At 36.1% G+C, this 14,849-nt stretch overlaps 1 long non-coding RNA gene across 3 annotated transcripts in view; it reads left to right on the top strand.

Annotated features, from left to right (window-relative positions):
* LOC101422041 (uncharacterized) overlaps positions 1–13,609 on the top strand; it is a 30,550-nt gene extending 16,941 nt beyond the window's left edge. For 2 of the 3 annotated variants that reach the window (XR_011647887.1, XR_002795246.2), the window contains 5 exons: positions 2,948–3,085; positions 3,368–3,576; positions 3,806–4,124; positions 4,928–5,095; positions 6,222–13,609. This is a non-coding gene — a long non-coding RNA (uncharacterized lncRNA). Of the gene's footprint in view, positions 1–2,947; positions 3,086–3,367; positions 3,577–3,805; positions 4,125–4,927; positions 5,096–6,198 lie in introns of all 3 variants that reach the window. The other variant, XR_002795247.2, reaches the window with a different exon arrangement.
* Positions 13,610–14,849: the final 1,240 nt, after the last annotated feature.

The raw sequence follows: 14,849 nt of genomic DNA, 5'->3' as shown, positions 1-14,849 counted from the left end.
TTTTTCTATAATGTCATTTTGTGTGTGTTCCAGGATCCCATCCAGGATACTACATTACATTTATTTGTATGTTTCCTTATGCTTCTCTTGGCTGTGGCTGTTTTTCAGACTTTCTTTGTTTTTGATGACTAACAGTTTTGAAGAATAATGGTCAGGTATTTTGTAGAATATCCCTTTAGAGGGATTTTTCTTATATTCCTTTATTAGGCTGGGATTATGGGTTTTTAGGAGGAAGACCAGAGGTAAAGTGCCACTGTTATCACATCATATCGAAGGTACATACTGTCAACATGACTTCTCACTGTTGATGTAAACCTTGATAACCTCGCTAAGGTCGTGCTTCTTAGTTTCTCCACTATAAAATTACTTTTCCTGGGAGCGGATGTGGCTCAAGCATTTGAGCACTTTCTTCCCACATGGGAGGTCCTGGGGTTGGTCCCAGTGCCTCATAAAAACAATAAAACTAACAAGCAAACAAATGAAAAAACCAACTCAGGGGAGCTGATGTAGCTCAGTGCCAGCTTCGCACATATGAGATCCTGGGTTCAGTCCCTGGCCCCAGTACCTCAAAAAAATATTATTCTTCCTTTCTATGTTGTACTCTTTGGAAGGAAGCCCCTATGCATAGCCAATACTTAGGGACTGGGGAGTTAGGTTCCACCTCCTTGAGGGTAGCATATGTATATAAATTTGGAATTCTTGTGCAAGGGAGAGATGTCTGTTGTCCCCAATTTATGTATTTATTTGCTCAACAGTATGGACTTATGGATATTTTATACTTTGGGTTATAATCCAATATTACCTTATTTCATTGCTCAGATTGTTCCAGCTTTGCCCATTGGGAGATTCTTTCTGTTGGCTCCTGTATCCTTTGACATATTCCTGTTATTGCAGGATTGTTTTATTTACTTGCTTGAGCCCTTTTTTACTTTTGGCACTAGAAGGTGTTCCAGGCTCATTTGTATATTTCCTGTCCCAGTCCTAGAATCAACTGTTTCTCCAAGGAGCCTTGGTTCCTTTTATTGGAGAATGGTATTAGAAATCAGTATCTGGGTACTAGAAGGCATTTTTAGGGCATTGAAATTGTTCTGTATGATACTGCAGTGAAAGATGCATGACACATACATTTGTCAAAGCATATAAAACTGTACAGCACAAAGTGTAAACCATAAACTATAGGCCTTGATTAGTAACAATGCTTCAATATTGGTTCATTGATTGTAACAAATGTGCCACACTAATGTAAGATATTAACAGTAAGGGAAAATGTGTGTGTGTGGGGGGGGCTGTTTAAGGGTGTCTACTATACTATTGATGTAACTTTTCTGTAATCTAAAACTTCTCTAAAAATAAAGGTTATTTTGAAGTTTTAAAAATTATCTGGGTTCTGGGAGGGCTTATTGTTACTGAGATATTATTGTTTTGAGGCCCTCTCAGGTGACAGCAAAGAGGTATTTGTGTACTAATTGATCTATCTAGACATACATGTAAATGTATATATAACCATCTGTATCTCTATTAAGCTAAATGGGTTCATACTGATGTTTCCAATGCTAATACATTACCCCATGGATCATTCTAACCTCCTCCCTTTGTTTATTTATTACCTCCCACTCCAACAGTGAGAAACCTGGCTTTGTTTGTAGATTTTTATGTTAATGTTAGGGTAGTTGAGTATTTGACAGTGCTGTGGTTAAGTTTAGGGAGAATTTAGTTGTACTGTGAGTAAAACTTACTGAAACAAAAAATAATCCTTCCATCCTAAATGTTACTGTAGGTTTTGAAACTTGTAATAGGCTGGGGAAACTAACTTTTTTTTTTTTTTATTCAATCTAATTGGTGAGCTGATTTTTAAAAATTGTTTCGATTAACATTCTAGCCACATTCATTGCATTTAGATTTGTAATTTAAAATAACATGTAATTATGTTAAACATTCAAAAATATTATGATAGATATTAGTTTGGGACTATTTCTGGAATCTGAGTAACAAGTTTGACAGTAGTGATCTGCCACACTCAGTAAATATGGTTCAGAGTGGTTCAGATTTGAATGATTGTTTCCTTTTAGGTATCTTAACTAGGCAGTGTATAAATGAATTTGAGCCTGCACCCATTTATTTAAAAATTTCTTCAGTAACTTTGGTTGCACGTGGAGTGTCTGATAATCCTCATTGAAGAGGTTTCAGGAAGAAGCAGAATAAATACATATGTATGAACTCCTTGTTCAACCAGGAAACCTGTATTTTGGGTGACATATCTAATCTCAGGTTAGAATAAGGACAAGGAAGGATGTTACCAAGAGATAATATTGAGAACATCATAGACCATCTGTGGCTTTCATAGAAATGGTTTTGTTAGCGGTCTTATCTAGAGAGTAGAGTTGAAAGATCTTTCACCTACTGCTCATGTTTGATTCTGAGATAACAGTCCTTACAATTTGGTAATCCCTGATCAGGAGTCTAGAAGGCCGTGTTCAACTAAGGTCTGCAGGTTTAATTGTGCCGTACAGCTCATGCTTTCAGATTGCAAATCTGGTTTACATCAGTGTCAGTGAACTCCTATCCGTATAGTAAAGGCAAAATGGTCAAGGCCTTTGCACTTCCAGCCAATAGTGGCAATTGCTCTGCTACCTTGTAGCTTGAAGTATTTTCACAAACAGGATGACCTTTAGACCACAACTTTAATTCACCCTTCACATGGGTAGTGGCTTGACTCATAGTTTCATATAGTTCTTTTTCTTCACTTGCCTAATCTTTCTGAGATACTGCCAGTGCTTACCATTATAGGACTTTGGAGAAATGAAACAGGCTAGAAAGTTGAGACAGGAGAGATGCCTAATGCTTCAGGTTGATGTTTCCTAGTTTTTTTCATTGAGGTTTTCTCAACAGTTTTGTTTTCCTACTGATGCTTTGGTGTCCTGAGACCTGTTTTCCCTTTTTCCTTAAGGATGATCTGAGCATGTGAGACCTGAAAGATGACATGGAGTTGTAAGAGGCTCCAAATTCAGGAGGTCATTCCTTTTGAGAATCTGGACACACTCCAGTTAATCTAAGAGGATGGTTTACTGGCCACCTGGAGAAAAAGGTAGTTTGAAGAGCTTATCTTTGTAGAACTCTGTCTTTCTATTTAAGGACTTAACTTTCTGTAGTTCTCCTTTTTAAAGCAGAACGGAGCTGTGATGAATAGAAGAATTCTCATGATGCTGATAGCCAGAATGTAGAGCTCTTACAGCTTTAAGTCCCTAACCCTCATTACATAAAAAGAAAAGGGTAGACATGGTTAATTCAACCACTAGTTGCTCATTAAGGTAGACTTTTCTACTGTACTCCATTTTGGTAATCTGTTTTTGTTTTGTCTCTTTTCCAGGTTTTCCTCCAAACAATAGGCTTGTTGCCTTACAGTGTTAGTGACCCATTCCCTTTGATGATCCCTAGGTGGAGATGGGGCATGAGGATCCTCCAGGGGAAAAGCTCATTACCACTGGGCAACAACCCTAGATCAGGAGGTTCTACCAAGATATTTTCTTGGACCCAAACAAGAAGATGAAGTTACAAGACAACCACCACATATTAGAGGTAGGTAAAGTCTCCACAAAGTCATAATAAGTAATCTTAATTTTGATTCTGTTTTCCAGGGTAAATTGCAATTAGCTTTTCATTGATGTTATATTTCTCAATATCCTTCTGTCTGTTTTGGTAAAAACAGCTTCCCAGTATCCTGGAAAGAACTCAATGTGAGAGGGGTAATTTAGGGTGGGATTATTGTATATGGTAGAGCCTATAGTTAAATAGTTCTTTCTTTTAGGAGAACGTGGGCAGCATCTGTCACATCAGCCACAGTGATCACGGGCAAATCATCGTTTTGTTCCATCTGGTCCCCAAAGTTTGCCTTGAGGCCCTGCAGGAGAATTTTGTAGTCAATTCACTTGCTTCAAGATGACTTGGGATGTCCATGCGATAAAACACTTACATATCAAGCTGTTTGAGAAGATAATTTTATGTTTTTATGCTGTGCTTGTTGATTGATGGAAGCCTCACAACTACCAATGGGAAGCTGACCAGATATGGCGCAAAGTTACCTATCATCAGGCAGTACCTTAAAAACCACGACTAGGTCACACTAGGTTAGTGATGGGACAGGCTAATAAGGGAGAGGAGGGTTGGGAGATGGAAGTGACCATTCAATGCAATAAGTCCTGATTGTACCGGCATTGTCCAAAGTTGATATGCTAGATATTTCATAAAATATTTTTCAGGAACCCTTGAATTGTAATATAATTGGGGCTAATTGACTAGAAAGGCTTGTAAATTTGGAAAGAGAGAAAGTTATTACTAATAAAACTTGTTGTAAAGACTATGAGCTAGAAACCTGAGGTGAGAGTTACCTAGGAATATCTGCCTCATAATACTTAAGAGTTTCTAGGTAAGTTCTCCTAGGACTAGTAGCTCATGTGAATTATTTTTGTGTGAGAATATCTGTTTCCCAGAGTGACTAATTTTTATTTTAGAGCATCATGAGTTTTGGAAATGTTGCTCTATGACTGTGTTTTGGTAGTCCTGCTTTTAGACAAATATCAGTGTCCCATCCCAGAGTCAGGAGACTGAAATATAAAGCTAATTTGAGGTAGTCTTGTTGTTAAACCCTATTCTTTTTCCTTCTATATAGGTGGTTTATTTGCATGTGGTCTAAGTTACTATTCATCAAGACTCATCAAGTGATGCTGGAAAAGTTGTTTTTCCTGTTTATTCCCTAGCTTCCTCTTCTGTTGAATAAGGAAGTTATATTTTATTTCCAAGGACATAAAAACTTTGACTTTAGGAGTCAGTTTCCATATCTCATTAAATTGAATCTTACAGAACTGTAGCACAGGACTCAATTATTACTTCTTTATGGAATTTACATGGTTTCCTCTCCTATTTTATATAGCTCTTGATGATTTCCCTCCAGAGCTGATAAATCATTCGTATCAAAAGCAGTGCATATAGAGCTGGGGTTTTTAGAGAAGCAAGAACTATGAAGACACCAAAAGAAGTCAGCTTTCCTACCTGAAGATCAGATGCCCGGCACTCCAGCATTTTATAATAGCAGAATGAAGTAAGTTGTCGGTGTTGCAATCCTGTGAGGATCACTTTAGAAATAATATCTGTTTGACTTAATGGGGGTGGTGTAAGATGGCTACTGGTAGTCTAATGTGAAGGAGGGCCAAATGTGAGATGGGAGGATGACCAGTTTCCTATAGTACCAACTGGATTCACTACTAATACAGTCTGGTTGCCAGTTGTATCACAGAGTACTTTAGCCTGTACTTGTCTGTTATGTATCTTTACTGCATAGATCCTTTGCCACTCTTAGAGGCCTAAACAGTGTAAGCCCAAAACAGTGTATGCTTTCCACTGAAAGTGTGGCCCTTTCTCACCTTCATTTATGAGAAAATCTATCTGGTTTTAGATTTAATGTTAAAAGTACCACAGATCCTGAAACAGCCATTATAATAATGGTGTGAGAAGTTGTTTTCTTAAATTTATGGAGAGAACTAAAGATATAAATGAGGGAGAAGGTGAAACTATATAATGAAGGGATTGAGTAGATGCTATCTAAGGGCACTTTGTTATAATCACTCATTCGTGACATCTTGTTTGGCTTTTAAGGAAATCCTAGTGAAAACATTTGTAGCAGAATGCCAGGCATTCTGTGTTTGTATTCTCTCTGTCTGCCACTCGTTAGCTGTGTGACCTTTGGCAAATTAGAGTCTTTATTTAGACTTGTCTCTAATATTTGTGAGAGTTAAATTAAATAATGTATGTACAGTGCTTTAATACAGTGAATGGCATACGGTAAGAAAAATTTATCTAAGAAGTGTAATAAATTCATTTGACAGAAGTTACTACTACCACCATCTGGTGGCAGGCAGAGGTGGTATGTTTTAGTTATATAAAAATTTCTGAGGTTAAAGTTTATAAGGACACGCACATCTGTGTTGTTTGTTGTTGTTTGTTTGTTGTTTATTATTGGTAATAAGTAGTATTGGTAGTAGTAATAGCTTATTGTGATTATTAATGGTACTGTTTGGTTTTCTTTTATTGTCTTCTCTTTGTGATGCTTTTCATGTCTCCTGTGCTCCTCACTGTATCTTTATCTTCTGCTTCATACCCTCTCCCTCTGTATGTCTGCCTTTAACTATCCCTTTCACTTATGAGTGTGTATTTCTTTGCTTGTCTAGTTCTTTCTTGAGTGTCTTTGCATTTTCTTCTGTAGCTAAAGTTGCTTTTATCTATTTCCATGATTCTCTTGCTAGTTTGTTCTATGTGTGCCTTTGTGTCATTTTCTTTTTGTTCCTATGAGTAGTCTGTGCTTTGTCTGAAATATCCATCTCTTGTTTTTTTCAATTTGTTGCTGTTTCTCTGCTCTACTACATCTGGCTTGTCATTCACTCTTCCTTTTGTGTCTTCTCTTTGTACTTTTTGCTCTTTTCTTGTTCTGCCTACCTCTTTTTGTCTCTGTGAATACTGATTGTCACTATCTCCCCTTCTCATTGGTTTGACTTTTTACCTTTTTCTGATTCTGGTCTAGCTTTTGTTATTTCTACTTCTCACCTCTATTCTACATTTTCACTCTGCTTCTGCTGAGCATTTTTCTCTCTTTTTCCTTCTCTGTGTGCCTCTATCTTTTTGCTTTTTGTCCTTTCTGCTCTGTTTTCATTTCAGCATTAATCTCTGTTCTCTTGTGTATCTTTTCTGCTTTTTCCCTCTTTGCTCATGGGTGTGTATTTCTTCACTTGTCTATTTCTTCCTTGAGTGTCTTTCAGCCTCTTTCATGAGTCTCTGTTTCTCCCTCTTTAATTTCATGTAATCCTCTCTCCTTGGATATTTCTTTGTATGTGTCTTTCTGTATGTGTGTGTGACAGAGGAGCTTTCTAATCCCTTTCTAATAGGTCAGAGTGTCAGCTATCAAAATAAGCATTACAGAACTGTTCCTTAATGCCAGACTGCCTTTGAGATGATCTAGGACAGGTATAAAATCTAGATCGACAAAAGGAAGAATGCATAAAACAGATGGAAGGCTCATGTCCCAAGGTAGAGGGATGTCTTAATCCAGAAACCCTGAGAACCAAGATGTATGCAAGGCTGCCTGAGTTGAATGGAAGTCCTGACCAAGCTGGGATGGAAGGCTCTAGTTCTGTGTTGCATATAAGGCTCAAGAACCCAGACATGTGGATGACCTGAGAACTGATATCTAAGAAACAAAGCCCAAGACCTGAGGTGAAAAGCTCCAAGGTCTTAATTTGAAAACCTATACACAAGGTCCCAGACACATTTAAGATCCAGGACTCAAGGCCCTAGATGGACAGACAGCCCAAGAGAGACAGATAACTCAAGACTAAAGGTGGGAAGCTGAAGGCCTATGACCCAGAACCCAGGAAGGATAGAAGTCCCAGAGCAGACGACACCCAAGATGAGAATCCTAAACACTGGTTCTTTTCTATTGTTACACCCCTTACTCTTATACATTTGCAGTTCTTCTAACTCTTATTTAAGTGTACTTTTTTTGAACATCCTTTTTGATGTTGCCATCACCTTAAAGGAACCTGAGGGCAATATCAAAGACTGGCAATATTATGCCTGGGCCTGTCTTGAGCCAGTTTTGATCCCAGTTTTGAGCCATTTCTTAGATTTTTAAGTGTTTTAAAAAAATTTTCTTCACCATTTTATTTGAGAGATACAGATATTTAGTCAGTATTGAGTTTGGTTTTTGTTATTCTTTTCAGGAGCAAGCATCCATATAGATGACATTGTATTTCAGTCTCCCTCTTCCTCAGAAGCCCTAGGCATTTGGGGAAAAAAAGTTCCAGGATCTCTAGAGAAAATGTGAACAGATGTTCTAGGCCACTGAAAAGACTTAGACAAGAAATATACAGGTGTATCAATCTGCTGAGAAGCACCATCCAGCAATCACCTTACTTTTTTGATCCTGGGTGAGCAGGATTCCTGGGGTTTGCGATTTCTAGTGATGGTTTACAGAAAGGGTGATTGGGCCTGGGATGGAGTGAGGCCCCAAAGGGACAGCCTGAACTCCCTGCTCATAGTAGTGGCCAAAGAATTTGGACTGTGCCAACCTGTGGATTCCTGGGTTTTAATACTATGACTAGGCTTAAAGGAGAGAGAAGTTGGGTTTACTTCAGCATATTTCTTTTCTTGATTTCCCCTCCTTCTATGTGGGAAGATGATTTAAATGATTGCTTATGTAAATGAAAACACTTTTTGGACTGTAAAACAAAACAGAAAAGCAAGGTGTTTTCATTATAATAATGTATTGGCAGCCAGGCACAGCTGATAATTGAAAGTGCACTGTAAGCCAAGCGTGAAGCGTTAGGTAAGTTAGGAGTCAGTATACTTTCTGTGAAGAATCAGATAGTAAATATTTTAGACTTTGTGTCCCATATAATCTCTGCATATTTTTTTTCACAACCCCTAAAATTGTAAAAACCATTCTTAGCTTGTAGGGCAAGTGGATTTGGCTTTCCAGCCAGGTTACCACTCCTGATATACCAGGGACTATGTGCTGAATAATACTAATTTCCTTTTCTGTGCCTGTTCCTCTGCTATGCACTATGGATGCAATGATTATTTTATGATCACATCCCAGCAAAGGAAAAACATATGTGAATGTGCTTTGTAAACTATAAAGCACTTAAAAGCTAATGAGTTTCATTGTTTGAGTGAGTTTTGATTACCTATTTTATGCATTGGAGTGTGCTAGGCACATGGCTACAAAGATTAAAAGAAGAAGCAATAATAAAGTGCATTGTCACAAGTATGGGGTATTTATGCAGATATAAAGAATTGAGTGTTGGATAAATTAATAATTTCTGTATTGGTGACCAGCCATGTTTCTGCTGCTATGGTAATATTGAATAAAATAAGAACTGTACTAATCCAGGTAGCCAGAAGAAAAAAGAAACACATGGAAACTCTTAAACTATAAAATATACTGCAAACAGATAGCATGCTAAGTGCTATTGTTGTTGTTAAAGAATTAAACATCTCAGAAAGGAAATGTATATTGAAGTGCTTTGTAAACTAAAGCACTATAAAAATACCAATGGACTACATATTTATGAATGAACAAAATATTAATCATCTCTTAAGATCAGCCATTGTTTTCAATACTATAGTATCCAAGATAAATATCCCAAATAATAAGAGGAAGATTTTTGGCCTATACTATTTAAATGTAAAGAATTAGATATTTGCTTAATTAATCAAACAAAACTTCCTGGGTATATCAAATTGAATTATTATCATTATGTTGTCCCAGGTAGCAGAGGAAAAGGTAATGAGTGAATGCACTTTCTAAACCTTACAGTGCTATATATATATATGTTACATGTGTTGCATATGAATAAAGTTCTCTGTGAGCTAAGCTTGTTTCTAAGAATTGTACTGAGCTCACAGAAGAGGAGGAAAAGTATTCATGAAAGTTTTCTGTAACATGTAAACCACTACCCAAAGATAAATAAGAATAAATGTTTGCCGCTGGAGATGAAATGACTTCTCATTTTGTGCTTGACCCATAATGAGAAAAGTATTGTAAACAGTTATATAAATTGAGGGTTTAAGTACTTGTTAAATGAATCAGTATTTATTGCCTGATATATGAACTCACTGTTACAGACACTGAAGAGGTACACAGTTGACTCATCATTTCATTTTGCCCACAGTTGTGAATATGATAATATATATGTTAGCATTTTGTGAACTACAAAGCACCATGTAAATGTAACTATTGATTTTCTTATTTGGTGCCATGTAATAGGTTCATAAGATTGTACCATTATGCTATACAAAATAGGTAGGAAAAAAATTTTGAGGAAGGCTTCCTAAATAATTATACACTGAAAATAATACAGAAAAGATTAAATGCATGATGAATTGAAAGAACAGAGGGTGATTGTGTACTAGCTTCCTCGCTAGGCATTGGGGATAAAAAGATAAATCATCATTATTGTGTACTGAGTAGCAGGATACATGTAAGATTAGTTTATAAGTTATAAATTGCTAGGTATATATAAGTGATATCCACTGAATGAATGTTGATTATTTTTATATCTTATCCTCAGATAGCAACTGGGGTACAAAACTGCATTATTATTGAACCTGCAACAGATCTGTGCACTGAGCCTAGTGTTTTACACAGATAAAAATAATTAACTGTCAGCTTAATGAATGAATAGTTATTAGTTTCTATGAGGCTCAGAACTGCATGCCTAGGATATAAAAATGATTTTATTGTTATATGGTACTCACAGGAAGACATGAGCTAATTAGGTTGTTGAGATCCAGACTAAAAGCCACTTGACCACTACTAAACTTACTCAATGGTGACAACATGGGAAAAAATGAATTTGCATTTCATTAAATAGTTGATGATGTGCATGGTAGTGTGTTAATTGCTGAGCTAACTACTAAAATTCAGTCCTGAAGGCGACTTGCTCCATGGCCTTACTTAAGAAATGGGGAAATTTTTTTATAAAGTCAGGATTTGTCCTTCTCCAGTGTTCTAATGCTAATGCTGAAGATGAGTTGAAGTAGATCCAAGACATAAGGGAGTAAAAATAAAGCCCTCAGATTGGCTTTTTGATTCATTTGACAAAGTAGTCTTTTATGTGGAATACATTGTTCTAGGTCCTAAGAATAGAGGTGAAATAGGCCTAGTCTAAAATGTTTTAAATCACTGATCTCAGCTGAAGATAGGAAAACATCTTTGATTTGTTTATTAAATAAATATTTGAGTTATCGGTTTTCTGCAAGGCACTGTGCTAGAGGAATTAGTTAAGCGATGTTTGATCATTGGCTTGCCTTGGAGATTAAAAAGTAGCAAAAAGGCAAAGTTTGTTCAATACAAAATGAAAATATTTTTCTTGTTTCAGGAAGCCGGAAAGTCGTTTGCTCTTACTGGCCTAGTTTGAAGCCAAAAGACCAATAAAAGGTCTCAAAGGGCACAGGGATTTTGTCCCTTAATTTAACATTCTCCTTTTATTTCAGTTAAATGGTTTAAGATGGAAACGTCTGGTTGTAGACCTGGCTTAGAGTCAGGAAGACACTTGGGCACTAGATTCTTTTCTATATTTACCATATTTAGTAAAAATGTATTGATTAAATTTATATAAGATGCTTTTCATAAGTGCTGAAAAGAATGAAAAGATTTAAAAATACCTAGACCAAAATGCATTTTATTGCACTTAGTATATGGTAGAGACAAAAAGACAAATTTAATAAGAGACTGTGGTTGTTTTCTTTAGTTGAAAAAGAAATTGTTGAGCAGTTGTAATATGTAAGACAATAAGGGCTTTGTTTTCATTCATACAAGCATTAATGACGATGATGTTAAATGAAATAAATCCAGTCCAAAAAGCACTTAGTTTGACTCTGAGATGAAACTGAAAAATTAAGAAATGGAGTGACATTTTTTTTTCTCACCACATAAATGTGTCTTGTCAAGGCATTGTGTTGTCTTAGAAAACAAACAAAAGAGATCTTGACTGAAAGACAGTTTGCTTAGAGACTAGAATATAAGGAGGAGGTTAATTCATCATTTATTCATTCATTGTAAAAGTATTCTTGCATGCCTATTTGGTATAAGGCATTATGTTAGGTTCTCACTTGGCCCCGGAAACATGAAAAAATCCATGCTTTCCCAGATAACTTCTAAACCTTTCCTTTTGGCCTGTTTTCTGGTTAGGGGCATGATTTAAGCCTTAATTAACATTGCATGTTTTAATTCCTGCTTCATATCGCTTCTACCATCTCTGGCCACTACAATAAGCAGGTAGCTGGGTTTTCTATGGAGCTTGCTCTTGAAGTTGCAGAAACCCTTCTCATTATAGACATTTCATTTTTTCTAGCTCATCCCTCATGCAACCACTGTTGAACAGAAGGGGGATGATGACCAAACAATTCCCAAACCCTAGTTTCACTGGGTGGAGTTTTGGGGGAAAACACCCCATTCTTAAGCCACATCTGATTTTTGAAATGCATTCACCAGTTTGGTCTATTTTCAATTTTCTCTTTTCCTACTTATAAATATATGCTGCTTAAATAGATCTATATCAGGAATAATCCTCAGATAGCACCATGACAAAACTGGAAATGGAGACGTGATTTGTCTTTTGCAATAGCTTCTCAACTTAAACATTAGAAATGTCTTTGTCCTTACTGTCAAAACCTGCTCAAGAGAGGACTTGTTTTAGTGGATGAAAACAGCTTTTAAAAATGTTATCCTGCTGGCTTAAGTTTTACGATTAAAATTAAAATTGAAAGTAATTGGCAAAACAACAACGAAACACAAATCTTTAAATCTAGATCCAACTGGGCTTTGACCTTTTCTGCTTTTAAATCACTCACAGAGGGTGGGATAGGAGGGAGAGTGAAAGAAAAGGTCAAACCTGTTTCTAAGGGCAGCCAGCCTTTGTCCTGGGTTAGATTTAAGAGTTGCTAGCTCCAGGTCTAATGTGGGATTGCTTCTTTTTAGTTTAATGCAGTTCCAAAAATTCCGGTCATTGCTAAAATGAGAGGAAAATTACTTTTGCTCTTACTGACTCAAGTTTCTGAGTAAAAAGAAATTTTGTCTGACTGGTTATCAACTAAGCTTTGGGTTAGATAGGAATGGAATGTATTGATTGAATCTATGTGACTGTTCCATCATAAGGTAGTCTTAAAACTGAAATTAAAATTCACTGCCTAAAAAGAGGACTTTATTGCTTATTGTAATTCTTCCACTTAAAGCATATAAACTGTAGTTACCAAGCTAAGAATGACATCCATAACAGGAATAGGAAAGATAGTAATAGCAAAGGACAACTGGTGGAAGAAGCAAGGTTAAAGAGGATTTGGGGATGATGTTTCTGGTTTTTGCTTTGTACACTTTTAGTTAGGCATTAAATACATCTGAAATAATATTTGGTTTTTAGTGTGTGGTATTAGCTGGACTTAGTAATGCCCTTTTCTTCAGGTGTCGTTGGGGGGACATTATTGGACAGTGGAAAAGGAGAGAATAACTAAAATCCTTCCTTTTAGTTTCTGGCATCATAAGACCACCACTACTGATAAAACAAGTAAGAGGACATGCTATCATCTGCATTTGTCACATAAATGACCTTATGAACAAATCCTTTTTTAAAGGCAATTGCTTTGTTTCTACCATTCTGCCTTAAAGATAAATTATGTCAAAATGCTATGATAAATGAAAGAAACACTTTCACTTACCTGATGCAAAATGCAGAATCTTTGTTGAATCTTTGAATGAGTTGAAGATTGAAGAATGTTGCTCAGTGTGGGTGACAACTAAAATGTACTTTCAAGTTAATAGAAGTAGCTTTTTAATAGCTTCATTTTTCTTGTTACCTTAAGGGCAATTTTTTGTGTGTTTTCAAAACTCAACCTGAGAACTTAAACTTAGTTCAAGTAAGCTAGCTTGCTCCTTTTGTTCAACTTATCCCAATGCCAAGCAAGCAAATAATTTGATCTTAATCTAAAATCATCTACATGTTACAGCTGAGACAAATTGGGGACTTTGTTCTGTAATATAAAATAAAATGTACTGTTTTGAAAATTTTCTCTTTTGATGTGATAATTTCTAATTCACTATCCCTTGCCAACCACACTATTTTAATTTTCTTTTACTACCTTTATCACTCAGCTTGAGTAAATGATTTGAGATCCCACACATCACCCCACCACAGATACCTTGCATTGTTTTGAAGCATTGGTAACAAATTATGTAAGAGCATCCTCAAAATATTACTACTAACCAAAGCATCTTAGAATTAGTGTATTTCCCCCAATTCACCCTACTATTATTTTTATATTCATACATGAACATACATAAACAATTGTATAGTAAAAGTTGTGAACTTAACAAACCAACCATGCATATCATCATACAGGGGTCCCATACATCAACCCACTGCCAACGCCTTGCGTTGTTGTGAGACGTTAAAAATTATGAAAGAATATTGTCAAAATCTTATTAACTAGTCCATATCTTGTATTTGGTGTATTTTTTCCCCCAACCTACCCTATTATTTAATATGTATTTTTCATTGAAGTATATCATTCATACAGAACATACATAAAAAAGCATATAGTAAAAGTTGTAAACATAAAAAATAATCATACAGGGGTCACATACATCACCCCTCCACCACCTTGCATTTTACAAACTAAAAGCATCATCAAATTATTAGCCAATATCTTATATTTGGTGTATATATACCAACCTATCCTATTCTTAATATATTTTTAAGTAATAAAAAAACAATTATGACATGTAGGATTCTCATACAACACCCCTTCAACACTCCACTTTTACAGAACATTTGTTACAGATTATGAAATAACAACTGACTATTAACACTATGGTCCATAGTGTACATTTGGTATACTTTTCCATACCACCCCTATTAGCACAGTTCATCTTTGTCATTGATGCAAGACTATTTCAGTATTTCTATTAACTATAGTCCGTAAGTAGCATTAATTGTATTTTTCCCATTCTTCCCCACATTCCCACCACCCTGCAATAGTGATGTGCATCTGCTCTGGCTCACAGAAGGACAATCTTGCATCTGTACCATCAACCATAATTCTCATCCACCTCGGTTCACTGTGGTATTCAGTCCCTGGATTATTCTCTACCTTTCTTTCATTTGACACTTATATTCTCAGACTACCCTTTTCAGTCACAATCCAATTTATGAATGAGCTGCTACACACTGTATGGTGATAACGATCAACTCTATCCATTTTCACAGTTTTACAGTCAAGTTAATTAAAACTTATACATACATTAA

Source organism: Dasypus novemcinctus, chromosome X (genome assembly GCF_030445035.2).
Source record: "Dasypus novemcinctus isolate mDasNov1 chromosome X, mDasNov1.1.hap2, whole genome shotgun sequence".
In the NCBI taxonomy this organism is placed as follows: domain Eukaryota; kingdom Metazoa; phylum Chordata; class Mammalia; order Cingulata; family Dasypodidae; genus Dasypus; species Dasypus novemcinctus.
Note: the sequence above shows the minus strand (reverse complement) of the source record. Positions and strands in the feature narration are given on the sequence as shown.